General features: G+C 40.5%; 1 protein-coding gene across 2 annotated transcripts in view; it reads right to left on the reverse strand.

Annotated features, from left to right (window-relative positions):
- il1rapl2 (interleukin 1 receptor accessory protein-like 2) overlaps positions 1–6550 on the reverse strand; it is a 209901-nt gene extending 203351 nt beyond the window's left edge. The window contains exon 1 of one of the 2 annotated variants that reach the window (XM_049718946.1): positions 5500–6550. The gene's annotated coding sequence lies outside the window, so the exon portion shown is untranslated. The remainder of the gene's footprint in view (positions 1–5499) is intronic. The other variant, XM_049719029.1, reaches the window with a different exon arrangement.
- Between the last annotated feature and the right edge of the window lie 8684 nt (positions 6551–15234).

The following is a 15234-nucleotide window of genomic DNA, read 5'->3' on the forward strand; positions in this document are numbered from 1 at the left end:
TGAAAGGGGAGGGGGCACATAAAGGAAGTAGAGGACAGCTCTTTGGAATTCTTATCAGGTACAGTATATTTCAATTTTGTACTGTACACTGTACTGTGTAGTGTAGAAGTGTCAAAATTAAATCAATTTGACAATGGATCCGTTATCAAATTAATCGACAACTATTTCAATAATGGAGTAATCATTTTCAGCCACTTAAAATTGTCCAAATCCTCAGATTTCAGAGTCCTACCAGTCTTTATTCTTTAATTTCTGTAGTACTTCATGAAAGCAGGATGATTATCTTTTTCATCTAATCAAAAAAACATTTGCAAGCATCTGCTTTTACTTTGAAAATCAACAACTTGGTTCTCCTCAATCTGCCACTCTATACCTGTGCCATCTCTCTTGGTGAACACTCCTGTTTGGAAGGTCAGTTTTGTTGGCGCTTTCTCTGAATTCTGATCTTTGTCTCTGAACTTTTTGTCTCGCTTGCTGCTCAGGCCCTGCATTGCTTCACGTGACTGCTCCAATCAGCATGCCAGCCAGCCTCCTGTCAGCACAGCCTGCCAAGCCCCAAATGTAAAATCAACCTTATTATTATTATTTTTTTTAAATAACTCCAGACTTCAGGTCTCTACATTGGGGTCCTATGTAGTAACCTACACAACATCAATCCCGCTTTTTACTTAGTTGTCTTTTCTATGCTAAACTACACATAGTAAACAACAACAAAAATGTGAATCATTTTAAAAATGGTTTTGTAATACACTTTAATGCACAATAAAATGTTAAATTGTGTATAGCATAATCAATTTTAAAATTATTTGCTTATGACAGCCCTAACATAACGTATTCTGTTCTAAATTTACAACGAAACATAAGTAGCCGTGACAGCGCATACTTGCTGCAATCAACCAATAATTAGCACTGATTAAAATCCTTCAACCATCGGTATTTATGATGACTGAATGAAAACCACCACTTAATACCCCACCGTAAATATCTTGGCTGTTTTCCTTTTGAAAGCTCCTAAAAGCCTCCATTGTTAGAGCTTGGATTATTAGAACATATCATTTACATTTTTAAAAATAAACATACTGTATCAATTCACATTTGTAAGATTAACAAATTACATAGCGCCAACGGAAGACAATGTCGCTTCCCTATGACAATTGCCTTTCAAGCTTTATAAATGGAAGTTGAAAAGTTGAAACTGAAATAGCCGCCAGCAAGATAAAATCCTTTGGTGTTCTGCTCCATTGCCAAGGTTTTTGCGACGTCTCTAACTCTGGATGCAGATGAAAAATGTCCTCTCACTCAGGGATCCAATCGCATTTAAGCACGTTTCCTCTTTTGTCAAGTAAATTGAGAAAAAGGCCTGTGACCAGAATGACTAACACAAGGACAGTTATAATAGTTGCACTCCAGACACTGTGACTGCCAAGAAGGCCATCGCTGCCAGGGAGTCTGTCTACTGTTGGGGGATGCCATGAGTGACACAAAGCGATGTTTGCTGGACAGCATTAAACGACACCCCCACCCTGCGTTAGTAGTGCCTTTCCAGCAACTATATATTGTAGGTGGTCGTCCGACAAAACAATCAAAGTATATCCACTTAACACTGACAAGGATGAAAGCTAAATATAAACATCATTAGCAATGAATCAGCGTTCAGCATTCATCAACCTTCAAGTGCTGTATCGTCGCTGTGTCAGCAGATAGCCACCCTTCTGACAGAGAATATAGTGAATCACCAAGTCCTTATCAGCTGCAGGGCTCCATTCTGAACTCAGCTTGTCCTCCACATTGCTGTGAGCTGACCTACAGGTGCCAGAACACTCCCTAAGGACATTGCTATCATTTGTTGCAGAAACTAATTTAGAAGTGGTGTAGTTCCATTTACTTTTCATGTTGCAATAATAGATGCACTCCCACAACGACGAGTGAGCCGAAGCCCGTACCTGCTGACTGAGGGCAAACTTAGTTTTTATAGTCAATATATTTGACAGAAAGTTATATTTATGAATTCTGTTCAGTGTTGAATTCAGTCTGTGAAAGGATGGATCCCAAGATGCGTCTTGAACAGATAATGCACGACCCAGTCAGCTTACGTTGCTTTTTCAGTTGTTCAGACTGGCCAAAATGCACTGGAGCCGACAAATACTGGTTTATGGATATATAGCTTTTTTGAATCCCGGAGCCAGGAAAGTAAATATTTTTAAGAATATTCCTGAACGTGTAGGCAGCTTGAATTACAGAGCCTCGAATGGAAATATAAATGTGTTTTAAAATACTATACAATAAAAAATAAAAAAGAAAATCCCCTCCATCAAATGCCAAGCTGCCTCTGCGAAAATACCATTGACAATTTTTTAAGAACCTTACTGTGACAAAATACGAAGAAGCTTTGATCCTTTCCTCAAGCATGACACAAAATGTCACATTTTGATGGGAGTGAATCATCACTCTTGTCCATTGTGCATCATGACTGAACAAAATACATTTTGAATTTGTTGAGATACATAGGACACAGCAAAAAAAGAAAGCCGTTTTGTTTTTTTATTGAAGCCCAGCATTTGTAAATATAATGTCAAAAAACATTTACAACATTAAATATGTCAATAAGGTGCCTTGGAGTTTCAAAGTACATAAAATAAGGATAAATAACCATTTCAGGCGATTTGAGTCTGATGAATAGTCTCATCAAACGCATTTCTGAGGCGGGGCGAACCTGAGCAAACAGACAGCGAAATGAACTAGCCAGCGAAGAAAGGATGTGACATTGAACATGTCTGTCTCCTTGTGCTGGGGTTTTAATAACTATGCGGTTTTGGTTATCAAAAACTAATTTAATGCTGAATAATTTAAGCAAAGCTGTACTAAAATTATGTTTGTGATTTTGGGCATGCAGTTTTAGAACTGAAGCCAGTTGTATTTTGCAGCAAGTATATTGCATATTAGGTTCCTTAATTATGGGTGAAATGATCTTAAACTTTGGACATCTTTAATGGACCTCCGGGCTTGCACTTATTGCGCTGCAGTAACAGTCTGCGTGAATAACTGCAAAATCATGGGAATAATCTGCAAGCTATATCTGATAAATTGAATTAGTGAGGCTGCAAATAGTGAACTGTTATTTCGTATTATTGCTTAACTTCCCTATTGTTTGTTTATTTATTTATTTATTTATTTATTTATGTATGTATGTATGTATGTATTTATTTATTTATTTATTTTAAAAACTACAAACTGTATAAATTTACTTAAAGGAAGACACATTTGAAAGATAGCTAGTCAATTTGTCAACCACAGTAAGTTGGAGAATGAGGGAGAAGACACTACGGGAAAATTAGCTGACGTTAAGTAAAAATTGGGTGAAATTTAGATTTGGCTGGGAACACGCTAAGTTCACATATGCAAGCTTTAACGGAGTTTCTTCCACCGTATAATGCTGGGGTCAAGACAACAATTTGTGACCTGTAGTACTGTGTAGATCTATTGTCTATCCAGTATTTAGCCTTGCTGACCCTTCAAAGCCACCGTTTAGCTGTTCATTGCCCTCCTCCGTCTTGTCGAGGTCATCATGACACTCCGCCAGACAGTTTTCAAATGCATCTTCTGTATCTTCATTCAATCTCATCCTTTCTGTTGTGGAACTACCTTCCGTTCAAACTTACTTCCCTCCCTGTTTTTTGTCTATCAAATTGTTTCTTTTTTTTCAATTTTTATTTCATGTGTATTCCCACAATCTGGACTTCTTTCATCTAGAACATCCTCTTCACTTGATTCCACCTCCATATTTTTTAACTAGTACAATTTTGAGATGAGCGATTATCGTTGTGTTCTGAGTCATTGAGGTGATTTAAATTTTTTAGACATAAACGCTTCAAACGTTTACAACTAGCACCAATTCAGCATTAACAAAAGCTCAGTTCACATCAGCAATAATTCAAGTTGATGGATGGATGAACGGACGGACAAAATTACTACTATTTACTTACTGGACAAATCTATGACACCATCTTAAACCACGCATGTACACATGCGCACGCACACACACGCACACACCTTGTAACCTCCCAGCGCCCTTGCATGCAAGGCTTCCAAGCATGCTTGCATTCTGACTGCACCTTGCTGCTGATCGTTAAACCCTATGAATTCTCCCCTTGTATGAGTAGCTGTGGCAGAGTCAGATGTCTGTGTAACACACATCTGTCTTCTCTGCTCTTACATACACTCAACATGTCTACACACTATTGCATGACTAACACACTCTTTCTGTTCTCTGAACAGAAACTCCCTCTAATGCTCATACAGAGAAGAGGACATGGAGAGAGTGGGAAGGAGGAAGAGAAAACACCTGCTGGGCTGTAAAGCACTCAGACAAACAGCGCTTGTATTTGGATGACTTGAACAAATGGCAAAATTATACAGTCGATCCCCAAAAAGCTGTTTTGTCCTCACTCCTAGTTGACTGAATAGAAAACAGCATAAACAGTATTTTTAGTTGTTTTTCAGCATCTTTGTAGATGTCTACAGCTGTACAGTAAAACAATGGTCTTTTTGTTTGGTATGGGGCAAAAACTTCTATATAGTAGTTTATACATCACCGCACAGCATCATACTGAGGAATGTGTTGGTATGTAAAGTAAGCGACGTAAGGGACTGAATATTAGGAACAGCTCTCACTGTGTGATGCAGTGCAGTATCCTGCTGGTAAACACACAAAATGCATCTTGTTCAGGGGCATCTGGGCACCCACTATTGATGGGCACGAAAGGCAACGTTGATTTTCATATTATGTATTACTTGTGCGCTCTCTGCATCCATTACAACCTGGTGATCCTGAAAAGGGGATCCTTCCATCTGTGGTCCCTTCTCAAGGTTTCTCATTTTCCCCTGGCAGGGTTTTTTTGAGTTTTTCCTTGCCCTTTTGGGAGCTTAAGATCAGGGGATGCTTTGAGAATAATTGTCAATTTTGGCTATGTGAAGCCCTTTGAGACTGTTTGTGATATAGGGCTATACAAATAAACTTGACTTGACTTGACGTTGGACTTCACAGGGGCCCACAACATGCATATGACACCCAGAAAGATTCCCCCTCACACATCTACGCCTAGATCTTGCCCCTATATACGCATAATATTTGACAATGTTAATTAAATTGGAGCAATCTGAGCAATCTATTTGAACCTTTCAGCGAGGGCTGGGCACTAAAGAAAGCGTGGGTACAAAATGGTCATGAGGAAGTGACAAGTGCGTCTTTTTTAATATACCAGTCTGAGCTATGTAATCCCAGTTTTGTTGATTTTCGCTCAATGCACAAACAGGCGCGTACACGGACACACGTTCGTGTGTCTGTCACGTATGCTCACGTTGTCGGTCGTTATCACTTGAACCCGACCGCACACGCACGGACATACACGTTCAGCCTTCCACACACAGGCGGGCGCACACACACAACTTGCCAAGTGCGGTGCCCACATGTGAGCCACGCGTAAAATGGAAACCTCTTACCTGCTATGTGAGAGCTGCAAGCCGAGTCCCCAAACGGATGAGAATTAAAATCTTGACCTGGGCAGTATCTTCTTTTTTTTTTTTTTTTTTTAATAATCCAACCTCCCTCCTCTCTTTTCACCGCTGCAGCCAAACGTTACCACTCCAGAAGGTCGCGTCCTCTCGCCCCGTTCTCCCAAAGAGGCACTAGGAACCTCTGACAGAACTTTCTGGGTTCCAAAAATCTCTTTGTAAAGCCTCTCCCTTTTTCCCACTCTTCTCTTGAATATGATAGTGACACTGGTCGGTCCTTCGTTGCCCGCGCATTACGCTGGAGCAGTCGGTCCACTTTTACGCAGCCCAAATGCACGGAGGATTTTGCATGAGAAAAATACTGATGGATGATCGGACAGAGCGCTGAAACTAATTTTGGGAGAAAAAAACTTTGTGCTTGTCATTCTAAATGCGTAATCGTTCTCATTACTTCCTCATTTGAGCAGCTGAAATCTATTGATAGGCTAATTAACTAGCAGTCAATACACGAGCAACGTGTTCTAAGAGTCGTAGTCACTTCCCTCCGTTATATTCCAAAATGTCAAAATGCAGTTCCGGGTGGGGGGAGTCTTGTTTCACGCAAAAGTGCGCGCTGACATCGCTCCGAACACTCCAAAAATACGTCGAACCATGACAACCCCCAAGTTCTATTGCTTTAAACGTGCTGTCATCGTTTTCAAAATATATTTTTCTTCCTAAATCCACGAAGAGATGCTTGTAAAATTATGTAAAAGTCTTCTCCTCTTCACTCCATTCTGTGCTTGAAGCTGTCTTTCGAATAATCTCCTGCAAGGGAAAAGCTGTTAGAAGCCTCGAGTCACTTCTTTAGCTTTCTTCTTCTAAAGATGGGAGCAGAAGGGAGGAAGAGAAATGAGTGTTGATATCTTCTCTTTCGGTCATATCGGACCTTACGGGATGATGAGAGGACGAGGAAGATGTGAGAAAGGGGCCACTACGCTTATGTCACAGATCAACTCCACTTTTCCCCTGTGGAGGAATGCGCCTCCTCCTCCTCCCCCTCCTTCTCAGACTCTTCCTCCTCCTCCACCTCCCCTCGCTCTCAGGTCTAGTGGGGGTTCTGATCCAAACTGAGTTAAATAACCGAACGATAGTTTGTATTTATAGTTTCATTTTAAGCTCTCTACATCCAAATTTTGTGATCGTTGTGTTCGAAGACGCGAAGCATCCCCACCACCGCGTGAAGAGCGCTGTCTTTTCAGCACCACAATCCTGCACAGTCGAATCGTTTCAGAAAGTGAAGAGGAAACATTTTTCTTCTCTTTCTTGATCATTTAATATGATAAATGACCAGAATTCTGTCGCCAGGAGCCACAGAGCAAATGAGGGGATATAAAAGAGAGTTTGAGAGCCATACGTGGGTTTTTAAGCTTGAAAAGTGCCACTGTGCTGCCCCCTTTTGGTTACAAAGAGTCCTGCCGTGAGAGTTGAAAGTCTGCACTGCTCAAGACGATAGACGTCTCAACAGGGTAGGCAATCAAGGCATTTCCTCCCAAGTGATATGATACATACTTTGCCAATATGTCCCCTCAGATCTTTAATCATATTTACAGCCATTAAAACAATATAATGCTTTTTGAGAAGCTACAGGTTAGAACGCATAATAAAATATCTAGCCATTATACATACACTATAGAAAAATCACACGAGCAAATAATGTCACAAAAATAATGAATACTGAAATGATCTCGCTCACAAATGCACTTATTTGGAAATCTGGTCCTGTTTAATTGAACAGAATGTGGAAAACAGTACTTTTCCTTTGTACAAATGACAACAGGTTTGTTCCGTCTCCCATCAAGAGCATTTAATTGGTCTGTCTGCCAAGTGATAGACCGATGAGAAAATACATAATCGTAATTAGTTATAATTTCATCACAAATTTTGCACAATCAGATCCATGATGATTTGTCACTGCACTTGTGGTCCCCTGGTTGGGGAAATTAATTTCAGGTTTCAGTTTGAATTTTAGTATGACTCAATGAGCATGCATAGTGTTGGATTCAAAACATCCATCCATCCATCCATCCATCCATCCATCCATCCATCCATCCATCCATCCATCCATCCATCCATCCATCCATCCATCCATCCATCCATCCATCCATCCATCCATCCATCCATCCATCCATCCATCCATCCATCCATCCATCCATCCATCCATCCATCCATCCATCTTCTGTACCACTTGTCCACACGAGGGTCACGGGCGTGCTGGAGCCTATCCCAGCAGTCATCGGGCAGGAGGCGGGGGACACCCTGGCCAGCTAATTCCATGGCAGACGAACAACCATCCTCACTCGCACTCACACCTACGGGCAATTTGGAGTGCTCAATTAGCCTACCATCCTTGTTTTTGGGACGTGAGAGGAAACTGGAGGACGGATAAAAACCCATGCAGGCTCGGGGAGAACATGCAAACTTCACACAGGGAGGGCCGCGGAGGTGGAATCACACCCGCACTCTCTGAACTGTGAGGCGGACGTGCTAACCGGTGCTACACCGTGCTGCCAGATTCAAAACAACATTAGAAAATGAGCAAAACTGTTTTCTAAGGCAGTTCATGGCCATGCACATTTTGCTATGCTTAAAAGTGAAAATGATTTTGTAAAAAGAAGTGTTCACTTTCAGACTAATAACATTTGAGAGGCTGAGACTGTAAAAATTAAAATAAAAAAGGTTCAAAAACATTTCACTATCAATATGTGAGCATTCATTTTATTTGTAAGACCATTCATTCATTCATCTTCAGAATCACATCCTCACAAGAGTTGCGGTAGGCAGGATACATCCTGAAATGGTCGCCAGCCAATCAAATGTTTCACAAATGTGTTTGTGTTCACTATTGCCATTGTGCATTTAATTATCCGTTTACTTATGCTTTGCTGTCATTGTTTGACACTTGGGCCACTACAGAGAAGAGAGAGAATGTGAGAGGATGATAATCTCCTCATAAAAGTTTGTTTACTCCTGAGTAATATGCCCAACCCACCACCACTTCTGAAATGATGGCTATGCTTCTACCGATGTCAATGACAAATCAATCCCACTGCTTTAGACTCTGCAGCATGTCAGGAATTCTCCTCAAGCTGTTGTCGACTGAGAGATGGCTGATATTATCAACAGCGTAACCCTTCAGACACTGCAATGGCACATCAAAATCAGTGACTCTCCCTACTGGGTACCCTACTCACAGACTTATTTCTATTTAGCTGTTTTGTGAGGCATTAATGGTCATTGCTGCCACGCCTTTAGAATGTCTTGAGTTAAGGTATCCTAAAAACAGTATTACACAAGAGCATCAGTGCCATACTTCCGTTTTAAAGAGCTTTTCACCTTAAGGGTGAAAGACCTTTTTTTTAGATCTACCAAGGTAGTAAATAAATGTTTCTGCAAGCAACTGGGAAAGCAGTGTCAGTCTCAAGTGCTGATCTTAGATTTAGCCTTTTGTGTTGCTGTCGTTTGAAAGTATTAGTTGCATTGAAGATGGAGTAAGTGAGGTAAACTGTTGAATGGCAGAAAACCATCAGTCATAATTTGGCTTTTAAGGTGAGTTGATTCACGAATATGTTCTTTTGATCATGATGGAGGCAGGAGGGTTGGACGGACAGATGGACGGACTGATGAATTGATAGATATCCCCCACAAACCCAATGATGGTTTGGTTCCCAGTCTGTTCTTTAAGAAGTAGCTGTGATGCGAGCAGGCAGTCTAGTCTCTGTACAACTATTTATGAAACCTCTGAATTTCTCCTCCTCACTCACTGAAGGCATCGCGTTTCTCAATTCCAAAAATGTGCTGTCCAGATTCTACATCAGTGGTGTTTAACCTTGTTGGAGGTACCGAACCCCACCAGTTTCATATGCGCATTCACCCAACCCCTCTTTCGTCCATCCATCCATTTTCTGAACCGCTTAGTCCCCACGGGGGTCGCGGGCGTGCTGGAGCCTATCCCAGCCGTCATCGGGCAGTAGGCGGGGGACACCCTGAACTGGTTGCCAGCCAATCGCAGGGCACACAGAGACAGACAACCAATCGCACTCACACTCACACCTAGGGACAATTTGGAGTCTTCAATCGGCCTACCAAGCATGTTTTTGGAATGTGGGAGGAAACCGGAGTGCCCGGAGAAAACCCACGCGGGCCCGGGGAGAACATGCAAACTCCACACAGGGAGGGCCGGAGGTGGAATCGAACCCGCACCCTCCTAACTGTGAGGCGGACGTGCTACCCAGTGCGCCACCGAGCCGCCCCCCCCTCTTTCGTGAAAAATAAAATTATTTTTTTCAAGTTTAAGACATAGAACTGGTGCACAAAATGAGCTGTGCATGAACATCATCTTGTTCGAAATCAACACAATGCATGAACTCACAACATATTACATGCCTGCAAATCAGTGTGCCTTTGTGAGACCAGTTCAACTATGCATCATCACGAATAAACACGACAGGTGTGTTCGAACCTCCGCAGTGGAGGCTCAGCCGAACCCCTGAGACCGACTCACCTAACCCCTAAGGTTCGATCGAACCCAGGTTAAGAACCATTGTTCTACATGTTGCCACAAATGGCCACAGTGTCTTCTTGCAACTCACAGCTGAGTCTATTTTCTCCAAGCACCGATAAAAAAGCCCCTCTTAGTTCCAGACTAAAATAAAAGCACCGGATAACGTCACTCTGAAGCAGACACTTTTATGATGTTGGTATCAACAACTAGGAAGAAATTGTCTTAGCTATGCGCTTCTGAAAATGAGACCAAGGAGAGTTTATATAGGCTCATCAAATAAACACACACCATCCATTTTCTAAATTGGCCCAAATCTGCCCACTAATCTATGACACTAAATTTGTTTTCAGAGGCAGTCCAAGGCTACTTTGTATTTCACACATTCACTTAAGATCATAAGTTAAAAGCAATAATCACATGAAACTACGAAATGACTAACAGCATGTTGTGGTAATTATGATACACATTCATTCATAAGACGAAGCCTTGTTATCACTTGTAAGCACTAACCCTTTTTAGAAAAGAGAAGAACATTTTTTTTTAAACAATCCCGTGTATCAGTGGCTATCAGCGGCTGCAGGTCTTTACCATAACTGACCTTTTAAGACAGGAAAGTCATAAGTAGGTACAAACAGAAGGCTTATCAGCATTCTCTGTGTTGGTTACGCAATATGCCTACCAACAAGCCTTCTGCTTTTAAGCACTTTGTCTAACTTTACATTGGTAGCTATAGCGACAGGACAACATAAAATTTGAATCAATGAGAAGAATCAGAAGCAGGAAATTAATCACTCACATTTGAAAACTACATGATATACTATATATTTCCCAATTGGAATCTTGCCAAAGTCTACTTCCACATGTGCTCTTATGACAGTATACTGTGAAATCATGCACATGCAAAACATTGCACATAAACACATTTTTAGATTGAGAAAAACAGAAAGTAGTTCTTTGTATTGAAAGTATGAACATCCACCGTGAGTGCAGATGATTCCGGATGTCATTTCTGAACTAAAAGCTCTTGAACAGATGGCTAAATAGATATAAAGGGTCACTGGCAATCTTTTCTGCCCTTTTCTTCACCCTGGTGTCATGCTGTTCCTCAACGAAGGCCAGCAGACAGCCAGAGTACTCAACAATGCAGAAAACACTTCTTGTCCTTGGGACCCGAGGAGACAGAGAAGATCCAAACGGAAAATGACAGTCGTCACATAATGACAGGGGATCTATTTGTTTTCATTTGCATTTTTGTATAGCATGCTGAAATAGCGTTAAGCACGTCTGCTACAAAATCAAAATATTCTGGGTTTAAATTTTAATGTTAGGAGTGAGGTAAAAACTGCAAAAGTTGACAAACACTCACTCTTCCAGTACTGCTAGTAAAATGCTAGATGTAATGAGTAGCAATGTATAATGGGCAACAAGGTCCATGTTTTTTTTTGGTACTGACTGATTTGGGTAGGTACTACAGAGTACCGATTTATGTGAAATCAAATAGTACCATCTTTCAGTACCTCAGAGCATCTTGTGTAAATGGTGAGTATACACACTCGTATGCGTGCGTGCGTGCGTGCGTGTGTGCGTGTGCGTGTGTGTGTGTTTCCGCGCACATATTGCTATGACATTTGCTCTAGCCCGAGGGGATTCACACAGCAGCAGTCATGATTACAGAAAAAATTCCATTGTGAGTACAAAAGCTTGCAGGAAAAAAGGCTGCGGAAAGTGCCAAGAAATGATTCAACAGGTGTGACTGAGTGCCACTTTCTTTTGATATTACAGGGATGCCCCGTTATTCCTGGGAGATGCTGTCCAGAGCAAAAATGTAGAAACGCTATATGTATTATTTCAAGATGTAAACACTACTGTATTGAAATTTCCAACACGTGGCGTTTCTTGTTGGCCGCTAGAGAGCATGGAATATATCCATTCATCCATTTTCTATACTGCTTGCCCCCACGGGGGTCGCGGGGCATGCTGGAGCCTATCCCAGCCGTCATCGGGGGACACCCTGAACCGGTTGCCAGACAATCACACGTCGCATATTGTCACATGTCTCCCCCACACTCTCTCTCTCTCTCTCTCTCTCTCTCTCTCTCTCTCTCTCTCTCTCTCTCTCTCTCTCTCTCTCTCTCTCTCTCTATATATATATATATATATATATATATATATATATATATATATACACATCTACGAACAATTGGTCACACCCACATCAGCGGAAATCCATTCCACTCTGCCCACGTACAAGTCAGGCGATTGTACTTATACACCACCAGCGACAGCAGTGTATTCATTCTTTTCAAAAAGTCTTTGTTGTTTTTCATTTAAAATGGTCCCCTAAACATTGCCTGTAATCTATTCTATGTTGTACAACCACCACAAGTTAATCTACAACAGAACTCCAGTCTGATTGTCCAAACACTGCTTCATTTCTTATCATATATAAGTAGAAAATATTTATTAAATATATTGTACCAGATCAGTCACATACATCAGACCATCTTAATCTGTCCTAACCAACCAGACCAGCCAAACAGCAGTTCATTTGCGATTGATACAACTTCAATACTCGTCTCAGCAGTGCCTGCCATTCATTTTCTTGTTAGCTACATTCCTGGTACTCACACTCCATGGAGTTCCTAACTTTTAATTTTGCTTATCTGTGAATAGAATTTTTGCAGCCAGAAAATTTGATTTCACTTATTTCGTTCATTATAACCCCTTAAGGGAAATTCATTTCACACTTTGTTGTATCTTTTTTGTTGCACACCACACAAAGGACCAGGAGTGCAAGACATCGGTTTAGTGGATAACTGTTCAAGCCTGGCAGGGTTGGAAACGAGCTGTAACCAGATATGGGATTCAAACACGCAGGAGAAGAAAATACATCAGCCCGCGGGAGCATAAGTTGTGAGTGATACAGGAATCAAAAAAGAACTGGAGACTGCTTGAGGCAATTGTACAAAAAAAACTATGAGTTGTTTTGTAAAATTGGACTTGGTTGATGATGCGGTACTGTTGGCTTCTTCAAACCGTGAGTCCCAACTCTCTCTAGAGCGGTTTGCAACAGAGTGTGAAGCGACTGTGATGGAAATCAGCACCTCCAAATCTGAGACTATGGTCCTCATCGGAAAAGAGTATATCTATCTATCTATCTATCTATCTATCTATCTATCTATCTATCTATCTATCTATCTATCTATCTATCTATCTATCTATCTATCTATCTATCTATCTATCTATCTATCTATCTATCTATCTATCTATCTATCTATCTATCTATCTATGTTATCTGAGTTTTAGTATGACTCAATGAGCATGCAGTGTTGGATACAAAACATCCATCCATCCATCCATCCATCCATCCATCCATCCATCCATCCATCCATCCATCCATCCATCCATCCATCCATCCATCCATCCATCCATCCATCCATCCATCCATCCATCCATCCATCCATCCATCTTGCTATCCATCCGTCCGTCCGTCCGTCCGTCCGTCCGTCCGTCCGTCCATTGCAGGGAACATACTGATTTTATAATCATCCACTGAGGGAGTTATTAGTTATTTAGATAAGACGATTATTTCTATATTTATTTTTCAACACCACTAAATCAATGTTTGTAAAAAGGTCGGTCTGGTTTAATTTCTTTTTTGTAAGCATCTAAAATGGATTAATAACATTATGAAAGACTTTTTTTGTAGCAGTCACTGTGCTGTATGGTGTCTCAGCATTTCAACATTGTCTATCATAAAATATCTGCGTAATAATTTGAGTTATTTGTTGAGGCATTTTTTTATGAGCTACATGTGCAGTGTGTTCTTGCCATCGTAGGGCATTGTGCTTTAGCCCTATGCTGTGCAAGGAAGCAGTCAGAGCGGAACCGAGAGGACAGCTCAGACTGCTGATGTCAACACAGAGATGAGATAAAGTCGGTTTTGTAGGTGCATGGTGGCTGATGATGCAAAATACCAAACCTTGCTGATGCCGGCGATAAGACTGATCCCATCAGTATCAAAAGAAATACGCAAAATAAATACCAACAGTCTCTGAGACCAGCAGGGTGTCTTATGTTTTTGTTTTTTTCCCCAACAAATGTCTAACACACATTTTAAGTTTCAAAATAAACTTGTTAAAAACTTGTTAAAAAAAAAAACATGCCTTTGGAGATTTTAATATGGAATACTAACACCCAGTGAACTGATTTGCTATCTTTATAATTTATAATCTTAAATGTGTGGATTTTGAGATCAGAGGCACTATCATTTTGTTTGTCATGTTATCAAAGATAGATCTCAGTCTACAAGTTTCTACACAAAGTAGAGCTAGTAACTGGCAGCTCCATCCATATTCACTGCATCATCACGCTCAATAAATATATACGGAAATGTGGTAAAACAACAATAACTGTGGACTCATCTAGTTCTACAGTAGTTCTGTTCTGTGCTATTTTCACAATCATTGCTCATTATCCAACACAAGCAACTTTGACCCATTGAGTTTTTCTATCCTCATTTTTGTTTCCTTTTTTCCTTTTTTAATTCTTATTATTTCTGTGACCCGTGCTTTAAAAAAAGAGTCTACCTGGCAACACAGAATGCTGAAGTGCTGTATGCATAGAGAGAGTAAGAACATCAATATACATTGATATCTATCTGCAAATAGACATCTGTAGAGACAGAGCTGTCAATCGGATTAGACCTCCGGGGGTTAGTGCATTGGAATTTAGCACCGTGATTTAGCATCACTTGCATTGTAGATGAAGCTATTGCATGTGTCAAATTTTTAAATGCCTGTCAATAGCGCTCCAGATTGGGAATGTGTCATTTCAGACAACAGAGTTGAAGGAAACAATTTACTAACTCATCATTAACTACAGAATACACTCTCCTATTTATTCTCTTCATACAAAAGTGGGTATACTTTAAAACATTTTTATTCTACTACTAATACTGTTATCAATTTATTTCTCTTTACTCTGCTGGAAACATCTTACAATATCAATAATAATAATACAAATAAAATAATAATAATGATAATAATAATCATATTAATAATAATAACATATATATATATATACATATATATATATATATATAGAGAGAGAGAGAGAGAGAGAGAGAGAGAGAGAGAGAGAGAGAGAGGTAGGTAGGTAGGTAGGTAGGTAGGTAGGTA

This window comes from Syngnathus scovelli, chromosome 1, assembly GCF_024217435.2.
Source record: "Syngnathus scovelli strain Florida chromosome 1, RoL_Ssco_1.2, whole genome shotgun sequence".
Classification (NCBI taxonomy): Eukaryota; Metazoa; Chordata; class Actinopteri; order Syngnathiformes; family Syngnathidae; genus Syngnathus; species Syngnathus scovelli.